At 41.8% G+C, this 13107-nt stretch overlaps 1 protein-coding gene across 1 annotated transcript in view; it reads left to right on the top strand.

Annotated features, from left to right (window-relative positions):
- LOC138973593 (uncharacterized) overlaps positions 1-13107 on the top strand; it is a 409985-nt gene that overhangs the window by 265157 nt on the left and 131721 nt on the right. The gene's annotated exons all lie outside the window — the stretch shown is intronic.

Below are 13107 nucleotides of genomic sequence, written 5' to 3'. Positions count from 1 at the left end.
TACTCGCCCTGTTCTGTCACCTTCTTTCCATACCCTCCACTCAAACAAACAGTGGAAATTGAGCGAGCGGACATGTGTATGCCACCCTTTGGCACCCTCACCAACCCAACACAAGCTGGAGTGTCTACCGTTATGTCTGCCACTCTAATATTCACAGGCCCATGATCTCTCACGTCACGGATGACGTTCATGCCGAGTATGACTCGCGGCTCGCAACCCTCCGAATCAGAAACTTCCTTTTGAACAAGGATGACCCTTTCGGGAATAACTTGTTCCCCAACCTTAACGTCCAGTATAGTGTAGCCTATGTAGGGAACCTCCAACCCATTGGCTCCAACCAACCGTACAAGTGTAGTGTCTCTTACCAGTTCTTCGCTAAAATGTTTGTAAAAGCAACGTTCACTGATAATCGTGACTTGTGAACCGGTATCCCACAACGTTTCCAACGTCACACCTCCCATTTCTACCACAACAACAGGTCGTTCGCCCACCATTCTAGAAAGAACTGAGCCCTTTTCATCCCCGTCCTGTGTACGGCTCTTTACACAGTCGGTTACTGGTTTAACCCTTTTTGAGTACATGATCTGATCACGTGGCCAGGCTTGCCACATTTCAGACAAATGGGTTTTCCATCGGATGTAAACTTATATTTGGGAGGTCGTCTCTCTGAAAGCCCGACCTTGAGTGCCTCAAGTTCCTGTTCTAACTCTTTTTGGCGACTCGCCATCTTCCTGACTTCTTCGCAACAATCTGAATTGTCATGAGTCGCGACTGTATTGGCTGTAGCGTTCTTTGGTACTGGAGTACGTATTTCTTCCCATTCTAATGCCAATTTCCTCAGTTCACTAAATGAGACCGACCCGTTCTGCATGTGCCTCCTCAAATCCAGGACCAGCGATCTGTCATGAATCCCTTCAACAAAATGATCCACAAGCAGGTCTTCAGAGGACACAGCGCGTCTCGATTCCTCTTGTTTGGCTTTCACCGCGTTAAAGCGTGTGAATAAATCATTGGCATACGCTCGGACCGTTTCTCGACTTCCCTGTCGCCTTTCAGCAAAACATGCCATAAGAGTTGGTAATGGGCGTTTGTCGCCGAATGCATCCACTAGGATTGCAAAAATGTCTTCGATACTGCTGTATGACTGACCACATGACTTCAGTTCAACCCTGGCTAGTCCCTCTACATGCTGAGTCACAAAGCGAATCTGTTCTTCTCTCTCGAAATCCCTCACAGCACTGCTAATCTCCTCTATGAAATCCTTAACAGAGTACCTTCCATCCTCTCTGCTATCTCCGTAGAATTTCCTGACTTTGGGGGGTTTTGAAACAACTTTCGGGGTTGATCTTGCCTCTAAACTTTTTCTCATGCTTCACAACTCTGTAGCCATTTTCTGCAAATCCCCTGTTTCTCTCACAATCCTTCCCCTTCCCAGCCCCAACGGTGTCTGTGAAAAATCAGCGGCCGAAGTGAATTCCAAACCAGATTCATCCATGTTGGTATTTTAAAAGGTTGGTATTTTAAAAGGTTGGTATTTTAAAAGGTTGGTATTTTAAAAGGTTGGTATTTTATAGCGTTGACCTGTGTTGGTGTTACGTTTCTTCAACCAGAAGGTTATTCGAAACTTGTCAACACGTGTGTAATACAAGTTAAACCAAGCTCTTACTGGCAACCAAGAAAAAAACCACACCACCCAGCATACATACAACACGACCAAAAGTGTTAGTAATCACATCACATCACCATGTAGCATAATCAAACATACTACACATGTCCGTCATAATATCAAATCAACACAACATAATCTAACACACTCTTCCAGGGATGATCCACTCCCCAACTCTGTCTCTTTGCACGGTGTGCAAACAGTCTTGCACAAACGTCCGAAGAAATGTTAATCGTTGAAGTCCTTCTGTGGACTAACAGAGTAAAAAGAAATGTTAATCACTGTAATCCTTTCTTCCACGGATTAACAAACTAAAAGGCAATGTTGACAACAAAGCCGCATCCGTCAACGTCACGCCCGGACTCCCTCCAACTTCTCACACGCCTGTCTCCTCAACACCAGCCCGCGTCCGGACTGCATGCCTGCCTTCCTCCTCTCCCTGTGCGACGGGGTCCCCTAACCTACACTACTCCTAACCCAGCCCTAACTGTAACACCCCCTACCCACCCTGCTCGCAGCGCCAAATGTAACCGAGTGCCAATTTACTTTACTCTTTCTTACCGAGCTCAAACACTCAAGCAAACGACACAAGTTATATTAACCAGGTTCTTTTATTCCATACGATGAAATGGGGAATGTGTGGGATAACGGGGGTTTACTTTCAAATACAAAACTTTCAATGTATTACTATAGGACTAAACAACTCCAAAAAAACAACGCTCTCAACTCTTCACTCTAAAACTACATTCTAAATTCTCCCTCTAAAGCTACCCTTTAAAAACACACTAAATCCTTCCCCCAAACTACACTCTACTCTAAATCCTCACTCTCAACTTTAATCCAAAAAACCACAATGAGACTCTAATCTAAAACAAACGAAATCTAAAAAAACAACCTAAAAACAATTCTTCAAAAAAAACCAAATCTACAAAAACTCTAACAAAACCTGACCAAAATCTCTCCACTAAAACTAACTGCTCTTCACTAACGAAACCTAGTCTACGAAAACAAATCTACGCCTCACTAAAAAAAGAAAAGACCGGAATCTAACTACACCCCTCTAGAAAGAAAAGACCTGAATCTAAGTACACCCCTCTAGAAAGAAAAGACCTGAATCTAACTAGACCCCTCTAGAAAGAAAAGACCCATCTAGAAAGAACCCCGTCGCACGCTCCGACATCCTGCAAACCACAGAATGCACGCCGTAAGCATACGTAAACAAATCAACAATTTCAAATACCACAAGCTAACTCGTTGAACAACAAAACACATCATTCCTACCAAATAACATGCCTACAATACCGTTCTCTCAACCAACGGTTTTCTAAAGCATTCAACAAACAAAAGTCTTCCCAAACATTCCAACTCACAAAACAATCTACTTGAACATTCAAATAAATCCTTTCCCCAAGCAGCATACTATTCTTCTCACTGCTTACCCATTTACAGAAAGAAAATTGTATTAACCTACCAGTAAAAGAATTCTCACATCCCGAAAAGATGTCAGCCCGTGACAGACATGTCACACAACGGCATCAAGGAAACACGCACAAAATACACGTCTTCTTCCCTCAAAGATTCCATCAAAAACACAGTTTTAGCGTCCACATCCTGCGCGCCGGTGTCACAAGATTAACACATATTCAACTCGAGGGGTGTCGGGCAGCCCCACTGTCTTTAGTTAGTGTCTAACGTCACTTTCAATTATTCAAATTTACATCGCGGCGGAGGGGAAAAGGGAGATGGAATAAAGCCACCTGTCAATATTGTTTCTTGTTTACAAAAACATTAATCACAAAATTTACTCCAGAGGCTTGTACCAAAAAAACTATCGTTTTACCTATGCAAATTTTAGAATCGGTTCTTCCGCGAGACCAATTTAATAGAAATGAAACTCAGTCTCGGAAACCTTAATGGATCCCCGATAGTACAGGTTTGAATCCTTAATAGCACAGAGGTACCACGAGTTCACATGGATGCACACAAGTGCATGTGTACCGTAACTTTCGTTCCCAAGCTCACACATGATTTTCATATTTTTACACTTTCCTAAAGAGGTTTTTTATGCTCTATCCAGTAGTGAAAACCGTTTTAGAAAAGAGCAAAAACTGTTTGAGTTATAAGCCTGTGACTAAGGTGACCCTCACACTGTTACCAGACACCCCCCAGACTTATATTAAGCCTAGCGCAGAACCGCGCGAGGTGACATGCGACTCATTTCGTGGTGGAGGGTCACATATGCACATTGGTATTAATTAGGTCTTTGTAATTTCCTGTACCAGATGATAAAAATGTAAGCCTTTGTTTGGGCCCCTGGACCAGCTTTGCAAAATGGAGGTCAAACGCGTGCATTTCATGGCGTAATGTTCGTGTCATCCAGATAGGAGTGTTTCGGGGTTTGCTCCCATAAAAAAAGTGTGTGTGTGTGTGTGTGTGTGTGTGTGTGTGTGTGTGTGTGTGTGTCACAGTGTGTGTGTGTGTGTGTCACAGTGTGTGTGTGTGTGTGTGTGTGTGTGTGTGAATACACACAGACCGGCTGACTGTTTTACCTACGTACAAACAACTAGATAGAGTATACACACGCACACACACACTGATTATTTAGAGGTCACACACCTGTTATTTTTTCAACAAACATTGATTCTCTTTTTTCCTTTGCACAATTGAAGAAACTGAATATACTTATTGAAGTTCGAAATCATCATTTTTACCTCGGGCAGCTTCTTTACCTATCGCAACACGGTGGCCTGGTGGTAAGGCGTCCGCTCTGTGATCGGGAGGTCGTGGGTTCGAACCCCGGCCGGGTCATACCTAAGACTTTAAAATTGGCAATATAGTGGCTGCTCCGCCTGGTGTCTGGCATTATGGGGTTAGTGCTAGGACTGGTTGTTCCGGTGTCAGAATAATGTGACTGGGTGAGACATGAAGCCTGTGCTGCGACTTCTGTCTTGTGTGTGGCGCACGTTAACATGTCAAAGCAGTACCGCCCTGACATCACCCTTCGTGGTGGACTGGGCGTTAAGCAGACAAACAAACAAACAAACTTCTTTACCGGTTCAGTGCACACACACACACACACACACACACATACACACACACACACACACACACAGTCTCTCTCTCTGTCTCTCACGCTGGAACAAAATAGATAGAACACTGTATCTATGACGTAGAAATGCTTCCAGCTTTTAAAACAACAGAAGCAGATTAAAAAAATGATTGCATTGTATTGCATCGTCTTCTCCTGAATCTATATGACTAAGTGCCAAAAGGTGCGCACGAAAAGCGGACAAAGGGGCTAAAAAATAAAAGTTGACAAACACGACTGATATTGTGATTTTTGTTAAGACAACAGATGCTGGAACCCAATTACGAAAAGAAAAGATAAATTTACCCAAATGATTTTACAAATAACGATAATTTTGTTCGTTATATCATTCAAAACGGCACTGAGTCATAGCATTAAGGTTATCTCGCACGTTTTTAAAGCTAGGGCTTTGAAACTTGGCACACAACCAAAGTATGATGACCTCCAGGTATGGTGCACATCACATTAAACAACATTGAATTTCAAGGTCACAGCGAGGTTAAATTTCCTTTGCAAACTGGAAAATTGTCGTTGTCACGTCTTACATGTTTTAATACTAGATCAGTTAGACTTTAAATACTTCACATACTTTCAGCATTTTTATAAAACCTCATTAAAAGTGACCTGCTGGTTAATCTTTGTCAAAGTTCAAGGTCACAGCGGGGTCACATCTGGTCCAAATGTGGAATATTTTCAATTTATTCAGCGCGTTTATAGAACGAGCTTTGAAAATACACACAGTTCTAGTGTATAATGTTCACACACGATTAAAGTCTGGTTGAAAAAGTCAAGGTCACAGCAGGGTCGCGTTGAGGTCAAACATATACATTTTTCAATGAGGTTTTCTCATATGTTTTTGAAGCTAGGGCCTTGAAACTTGGCACACTACGCAAGTTAAATTGAACCTCATCAAATTCCAAGGTCACAGTAAGGTTAAAGATCCTTTAAGGATATTTTCTAAAAAAGGTGACCGCCTGGTTAATGTTTGTCAAATTTCAAGGTCACAGCAGTGCCATCTGGCTTAAACTTTGAAAAATTGTCAATTTCTTCAACTAGTTTTATAGTGTTTGAAGTCATTCACACATGATGAAAGTCTGGTTGATAAAATCAAACGTCAAGGTCGCAGCGGGGTCGCATTGAAGTCAGACACATACAATCGTCATTTTCACGAACGCCTTTTAAGCAACACCTTTGAAACTTCACACATTCCAAAGTTTTGATGTTGTTTGGTTATAATCAAAGTGTGGTCAATTTCCATGATTGAGAGCATTCAGAGGGGTCAAGTTGAGGTCACACAAAAAGTGATAATCTTTATAAGACTCACGTTTGCTGCTATTGCTCACTTGACATTGGTGAAAGTGCTTATTTTATAATTGTTGATCTTGATGTTTTGACCAATTAATATTACCAGGATCAACCATACCAGATTTCAAAGTCCAGAAGTTGTCAAACCTCAAACCTGTTGGAAGTTTCAAAGATTTAAGCATCAACAAATTTCTATTTGATTTGACCTTAAATAACAGATTTGACCTTAAATCTTAAAACAGATCAACCAGACTTTGGTTTTATATAAATTGAAGTTCAATACAATTTCCTTTTTTTTTTACCCACACGAGACCCTGCTATGACCTTCACATTTCTCAAGGATCAACCTTGAATTCTCCATGTTGAACAATCATTAAGCAAAAGCGTTGTTTGAAGTTTGAAGGTTCTAGCTTCAAAAATCTCTGAAAAAATGTTTCATCCGTTTTCTGAACCACATGTGACCCAGCCGTGACCTTGAAATCTGACAAGGGTCAACAAGATTTTTACCATGCATGGGGGCGATTAAACCCCAAATGTGTGTGAAGTTTCAAGGTTTCAACTTAAAAAACGTCTGAGAAAAATATACATTTTCCTTTTTGGACAATGTGTTGCACGCAAGACAACACGACAAACGCTCGTGTTATCATTCTTTTACTTTAAGGTCAACTTGCGTGCCCGCTCTTTCGCTAATCTCAATTAAAATTCATCTTGGAAGTTCGGTTTTATTACGCTTTTAATTAAGAAGATTAAACTAAGACAACAAATAGTTAGTTTTACCCATTAAACTCGATAAGGTAGTGACATTTTATGTTGAACGCAAGATGGTGTCGCACGCAAGATCTGAAAAGATGTTGACGACATAATTTCAACACTTGATAGCGCATTCGTGGTTCGTGATTTCTTCACAAATTTTGAACACAGAATGTGTCACGTGGTTCCGTAGATGAAGTAGATCTTTGTACATGTAAATTTTGTTTTTAAAAGAAAATAACCGTTAATTACCGAACATTTTGTCGCACGCAAGATATGACGAAATTTTCAAATCGTTTTCAAAAATGCTGTTCAAAAGTTCTGCAGTCTTTGCTGGATTACTTGAAAGACAGCAGTTTGATACACCGTTATCGCTTGACGTGTCGACATCAATTCCAGAGTTTTTGAAAAAGAAATTTAGTAAATATCTGCGATTGAAAAATGTATGCCGTGATGACGACACATCTTGCGTGCGACACCTTACAATTCGGTTATCGAAAAAAAATAATTCTCTCGAGATTTAGATTTGACGTTTGATCTCGTCTGTAAAGCGATGTTTCAGGCATTCAATCAAACTAAATGCAATTCATTTGTGCTTCTTGTTATTTTTTTGTGGCATATTCAAAACACGAGGTATCACGATGTCCGTTTTTAGATGGCCGGTTTTGGCGTTATTTTTGACTTTAAACAAAGATAACTTCAAAACCGTTCAAGTCAGACACACGAAATTATGTCCACTATCTCTTCGCACATTCATCCACACACACACCAATTTTCAGCAGACACACGTTTTTAGAAACATTTTTATTGTAAAACAAAGTCGTCTTCTGTTCTGTGAGCACCTTTTGGCACTTAGTCATATATATATATACGACTTGTGTCTGTGTCTTCGCGATGCACGGCCAAAGTTCTCGATGGATCTTTTTCAAATTTGGACACCGTATTCAGCTACACCCCGGACACAACCTCATCGATGAGATATTTCAACACGTGCTCTCCGCGTGCAGCGCTGTGCTCACTGAACCGATTTTTTTGGGTTTTTACATTTAGTCAAGTTTTGACTAAATGTTTTAACGCAGAGGGGGGAATCGAGACGAGGGTCGTGGTGTATGTATGTCTGTGTGTCTGTGTGTGTGTGTAGAGCGATTCAGACTAAACTACTGGACCGATCTTTATGAAATTTGACATGAGAGTTCCTGGGTATGAAATCCCCAGACGTTTTTTTCATTTTTTCGATAAATGTCTTTTATGACGTCATATCCGGCTTTTCGTGAAAGTTGAGGCGGCACTGTCACGCTCTCATTTTTCAACCAAATTGGTTGAAATTTTGGTCAAGTAATCTTCGACGAAGCCCGGACTTCGGTATTGCATTTCAGCTTGGTGGCTTAAAAATTAATTAATGACTTTGGTCATTAAAAATCTGAAAATTGTAAAAAAAATATTTCTTTTATAAAACGATCCAAATTTACGTTCATCTTATTCTCCATCATTTTCTGATTCCAAAAACATATAAATATGTTATATTTGGATTAAAAACAAGCTCTGAAAATTAAAAATATAAAAATTATTATCAAAATTAAATTGTCCAAATCAATTTAAAAACACTTTCATCTTATTCCTTGTTGGTTCCTGATTCCAAAAACATATAGATATGATATGTTTGGATTAAAAACACGCTCAGAAAGTTAAAACGAAGAGTGGTACAGAAAAGCGTGCTATCCTTCTCAGCGCAAGTACTACCCCGCTCTTCTTGTCAATTTCATTGCCTTTGCCGTGCGCGGTGGACTGACGATGCTAAGAGTATACGGTCTTGCTGCGTTGCATTGCGTTCAGTTTCATTCTGTGAGTTCGACAGCTACTTGACTAAATATTGTATTTTCGCCTTACGCGACTTGTTATTACGTTTTGTCAAGTTTTGACTAAATGTTTTAACATATGAGAGGGGGAATCGAGACGAGGGTCGTGGTGTATGTGTGTGTGTATGTGTGTGTGTGTGTGTGTGTGTGTCTGTCTGTCTGTCTGTCTGTCTGTGTGTGTGTGTAGAGCGATTCAGACCAAACTACTGGACCGATCTTTATGAAATTTGACATGAGAGATCCTGGGAATGATATCCCCGGACGTTTTTTTCCTGTTTTCGATAAATACCTTTGATGACGTCATATTCGGCTTTTTTGTAAAAGTTGAGACGGCACTGTCAAACCCTCATTTTTCAATCAAATTGATTGAAATTTTGGCCCAGCAATCTTCGACGAAGGCCGGACTTCGGTATTGCATTTCAGCTTGGTGGCTTAAACATTAATCAATGACTTTGGTCATTAAAAATCTGAAAATTGTAAAAAAAAACTAAATTTTTTTAAACCGATCCAAATTTACGTTTATCTTATTTGTCATCATTTTCTGATTCCAATAACATATAAATATGTTATATTCGGATTAAAAACAAGCTCTGAAAATTAAAAATATAAAAATTATTATTAAAATAAAATTTCCGAAATCGATTTAAAAATTCATCTTATTCCTTGTGGGTTCCTGATTCCAAAAACATATAGATGTGATATGTTTGGATTAAAAACACGCTCAGAAAGTTAAAAAGAATAGAGATAAAGAAAAGCGTGCTATCCTTCTCAGCGCAACTACTACCCCGCTCTTCTTGTCAATTTCACTGCCTGTGCATCGAGCTGTGGACTGACGATGCTACGAGTATACGCTCTTGCTGTAAAAATGCAGTGAGTTCAGTTTCATTCTGTTAGTTCGACAGCTTGACTAAATGTTGTAATTTCGCCTTACGCGACTTGTTTGTTGTTGTCGGGATCCACTACCAGTAACTCTTCCTTATCTTCTCCAGTGTTTTCAGCCGCGATTATCTCCCTTCCTCCATGTGGCGTCAATCCATATTCCCGTTACTATTTTTAGAAGGTCACTGCACGTTACTATTTTTAGAAGGTCTCCAGTGTTTTGCGCGTTTATCTTCTTTCCTGCGCCGGCGTACACCCAGCAAAGCCGGGTCCCAGGCGCAGCCTGGTATTCGGCTCACTTCTTCCCGGCGAAGCCGGTACCCGGCGAAGCGGGTAATCATCTAGTATATATATATATATATATATATATATATATATGGCTTGTGTGTGTGTGTGTGTGTGTGTTCGCGATGCACGGCCAAAGTTCTCGATGGATCTGCTTCAAATTTGGTGGGCATATTCAGGTAGACACCGAACACAACCTGGTCGATGAGAATGTTCAACACGACGTGCTCTCAGCGCGCAGCGCTGAACCGATTTTGGTTTTTCTGTTCATCTTCCCAGATCCATTCCCAGTAACTCTTCCTTATCTTCTCCCGTGTTTTGCGTTTATCTCCCTTCCTTCGTGTGGCGTCAATCCATATTCCCGTTACTATTTTTAGAAGGTCACTGTCCACAACGCCCAATCCATATTCCCGTTACTATTTTTAGAAGATTTCCTTCGTGTGGCGTCAATGGCGGACGGTGCGCCACTCACCCGGCGAAGCCGGCGTACGGTGCGCCACTCACCCGGCGAAGCGGTTCTACTTCTTCCCGGCGAAGCCGGCTACCCGGTGAAGCGGGTATTCATCTAGTTCAAAAATATATAGACAGTCATTTGTACTCTTAAAATGTGCTCAGAATTAGAGAAAATAGGTTCTGTAAGTACTACGTTCGCATGCTTCGCGGAGGCGTGTGTTTTGTTTGTTTTTTTATGCCTAATCGGATGCTCCAGGTGAATCTTATATATACTGTTCAAAAAAAGAAACGCATAGCTTGTAATATTTGGTTAATTTAGTTATATGGCTACAAGGATATCCACCAAACTGCAGAAAATGTTTATCTGGTCGTCGACCTTTCGTCCATTGCCACAAGTGAGCTCTGCACGTGACGCATGCGTTATCAGTGGCTACAATGTCAAAATTGCTCATTTGGCATGACCACTCGTCATGCTTCAGTGTAATCTCGTGAAACTCGGGGAATATTGAGCTCTCACCATGTCTTCCAAAACCCATAAAAGCGGATTGTTCGCCACAAAGAAATCAGACGACAATTCAGCGACGAAAGATGGCCCGATTGAGCAGAGAAGACCGCCAAATTGCATTGGGTCGTTTACAAGCAGGCCAAAGTCAAAGTGCAATCGCCAGGCACTTCCACGTGTCCCAGAGCACCATCAGTAGACTGTGGGTCAGGTTTCAAGCCACTGGCTCCGTTGCTGACTTGCCACGAGCGGGAAGACCAAGGGCGACAACTGCTGCTCACGACCGCTTCATACGGCTCCGCCACCTCCGGAATCGTTTCCTGTCGGCCTCATCTTCTGTCCAGGCTCTCCCCGGGCCACACCGATTATCGGACCAGACCGTGCGGAACCGCCTGCATGAAGCTGGTTTGAGAGCTCGCAGACCTCACAGAGGAGCTGTCCTCACCCGCCGCCATCGCCAGAACCGAGTGCAGTGGGGCAACCAGCACCTTCGCTGGACCGTCCGGAATCACTGGAGACACGTGTGGTTCAGCGACGAGTCCTACTTCCTGCTCCAGCGACATGATGGTCGGAGGAGGGTCTACCGGAGAGTAAACGAACGTTACGCGCCCAACTGTGTGGATGAGGCACCCGTTCATGGTGGTGGAGGCGTCATATGGTGTGGGGGGCGATCAATACCGCTGGAAGGAGCACCCTGGTGCACGTCCAAGGGCGCATAACTGCCCAGCGATACGTGGAGGAAATTCTGCGCCCACACGCCCTTCCTCTTCTGGCTGACCAGGATGCCATATTCCAGCAGGACAACGCTCGCCCGCACACAGCACGACTCACCACCCAGTTCCTCACTGACCACCATGTCCAGGTGCTTCCCTGGCCATCCATGTCGCCAGACATGAACCCGATAGAACACCTCTGGGATGAATTGGACAGACGTGTGCGCAGGCGAGAAGAAGCGCCGGCAAATCACCGCGATCTATTGCAGGCACTTCAGGAGGAGTGGGACACCATCCCACAGCAAGATATCCGGCATCTGATCCAGTCCATGCCCAGAAGGTGCCGGGCAGTTGTTGCTGCTCAAGGCAGTCACACCCCCTACTGACTTGACAGCCTCGGCACCCAATCGTATTGATTGACTGATTGATTTGAAGATGCAAATGAACTGTGTGTCCATTCAACTGTGTCCATACCAAATTTCAAACAAATAATCTAAATATTGGATTTTCTGTTAATTTTTTCGAAAAATAAAACAAATTTGGCAAGTAGCAACTATGCGTTTCTTTTTTTGAACAGTATACTTAACTCGTCTTTTTACATTTGGTCAAGTTTTAACTAAATATTATAACATAGACGGGAAATCGAGACGAGGGTCATGGTGTGTGTATGTATGTGTGTGTGTGTGTGTGTGTGTGTGTGTGTGTGTGTGTGTGTGTGTGTGTGTGTGTGTGTGTGTGTGTAGTTTTCGATAAATGTCTTTGATGACGTCATATCCGTTTTTACATTGAGTCAAGTTTTCACTAAATGTTTTAACATAGAGGGGGAATCGAGACGAGGGTCGTGGTGTATGTGTGTGTCTGTGTCTGTGTGTGTCTGTGTGTGTGTCTGTGCGTGTGTGTGTGTGTGTGTGTGTAGAGCGCCGGATTCAGACCAAACTATTGGACCGATCTTTATGAAATTTTACATGAGAGTTTCTGGGAATGATATCCCCGGACATTTTTTTCTTTTTTTGGATAAATACCTTTGATGACGTCATATCCGGCTTTTTGTAAAAGTTGAGGCGGCACTGTCACACCCTCTTTTTTCAATTAAATTGATTGAAATTTTGGCAAAGCAATCTTCGACGAAGGCCGGGGTTTGGTATTGCATTTCAGCTTGGTGGCTTAAAAACTAATGAGTGAGTTTGGTCATTAAAAATCAGAAACTTGTAATTAAAATTATTTTTTTTAAAAACGATCCAAAAACAATTTCATCTTCTTCTTCGTCATTTTCTGATTTCAAAAACATATACATATGTTATATTTAGATTAAAAACAAGCTCTGAAAATTAAAAATATAAAAATTATGATCAAAATTAAATTTCCGAAATCGATTTAAAAACAATTTTATCTTATTCCTTGTCGGTTCCTGATTCCAAAAACATATAGATATGATATGTTTGGATTAAAAACACGCTCAGAAAGTTAAAACGAAGAGAGGCACAGAAAAGCGTGCTATGAAGCACAGCGCAACCGCTACCGCGCCAAACAGGCTCGTCACTTTCACTGCCTTTTGCACTAGCGGCGGACTACGTTCAGTTTCATTCTGTGAGTTCCACAGCTTGACTAAA

Source organism: Littorina saxatilis, linkage group LG8, assembly GCF_037325665.1.
Source record: "Littorina saxatilis isolate snail1 linkage group LG8, US_GU_Lsax_2.0, whole genome shotgun sequence".
Taxonomy (NCBI): Eukaryota; Metazoa; Mollusca; class Gastropoda; order Littorinimorpha; family Littorinidae; genus Littorina; species Littorina saxatilis.
Note: the sequence above shows the minus strand (reverse complement) of the source record. Positions and strands in the feature narration are given on the sequence as shown.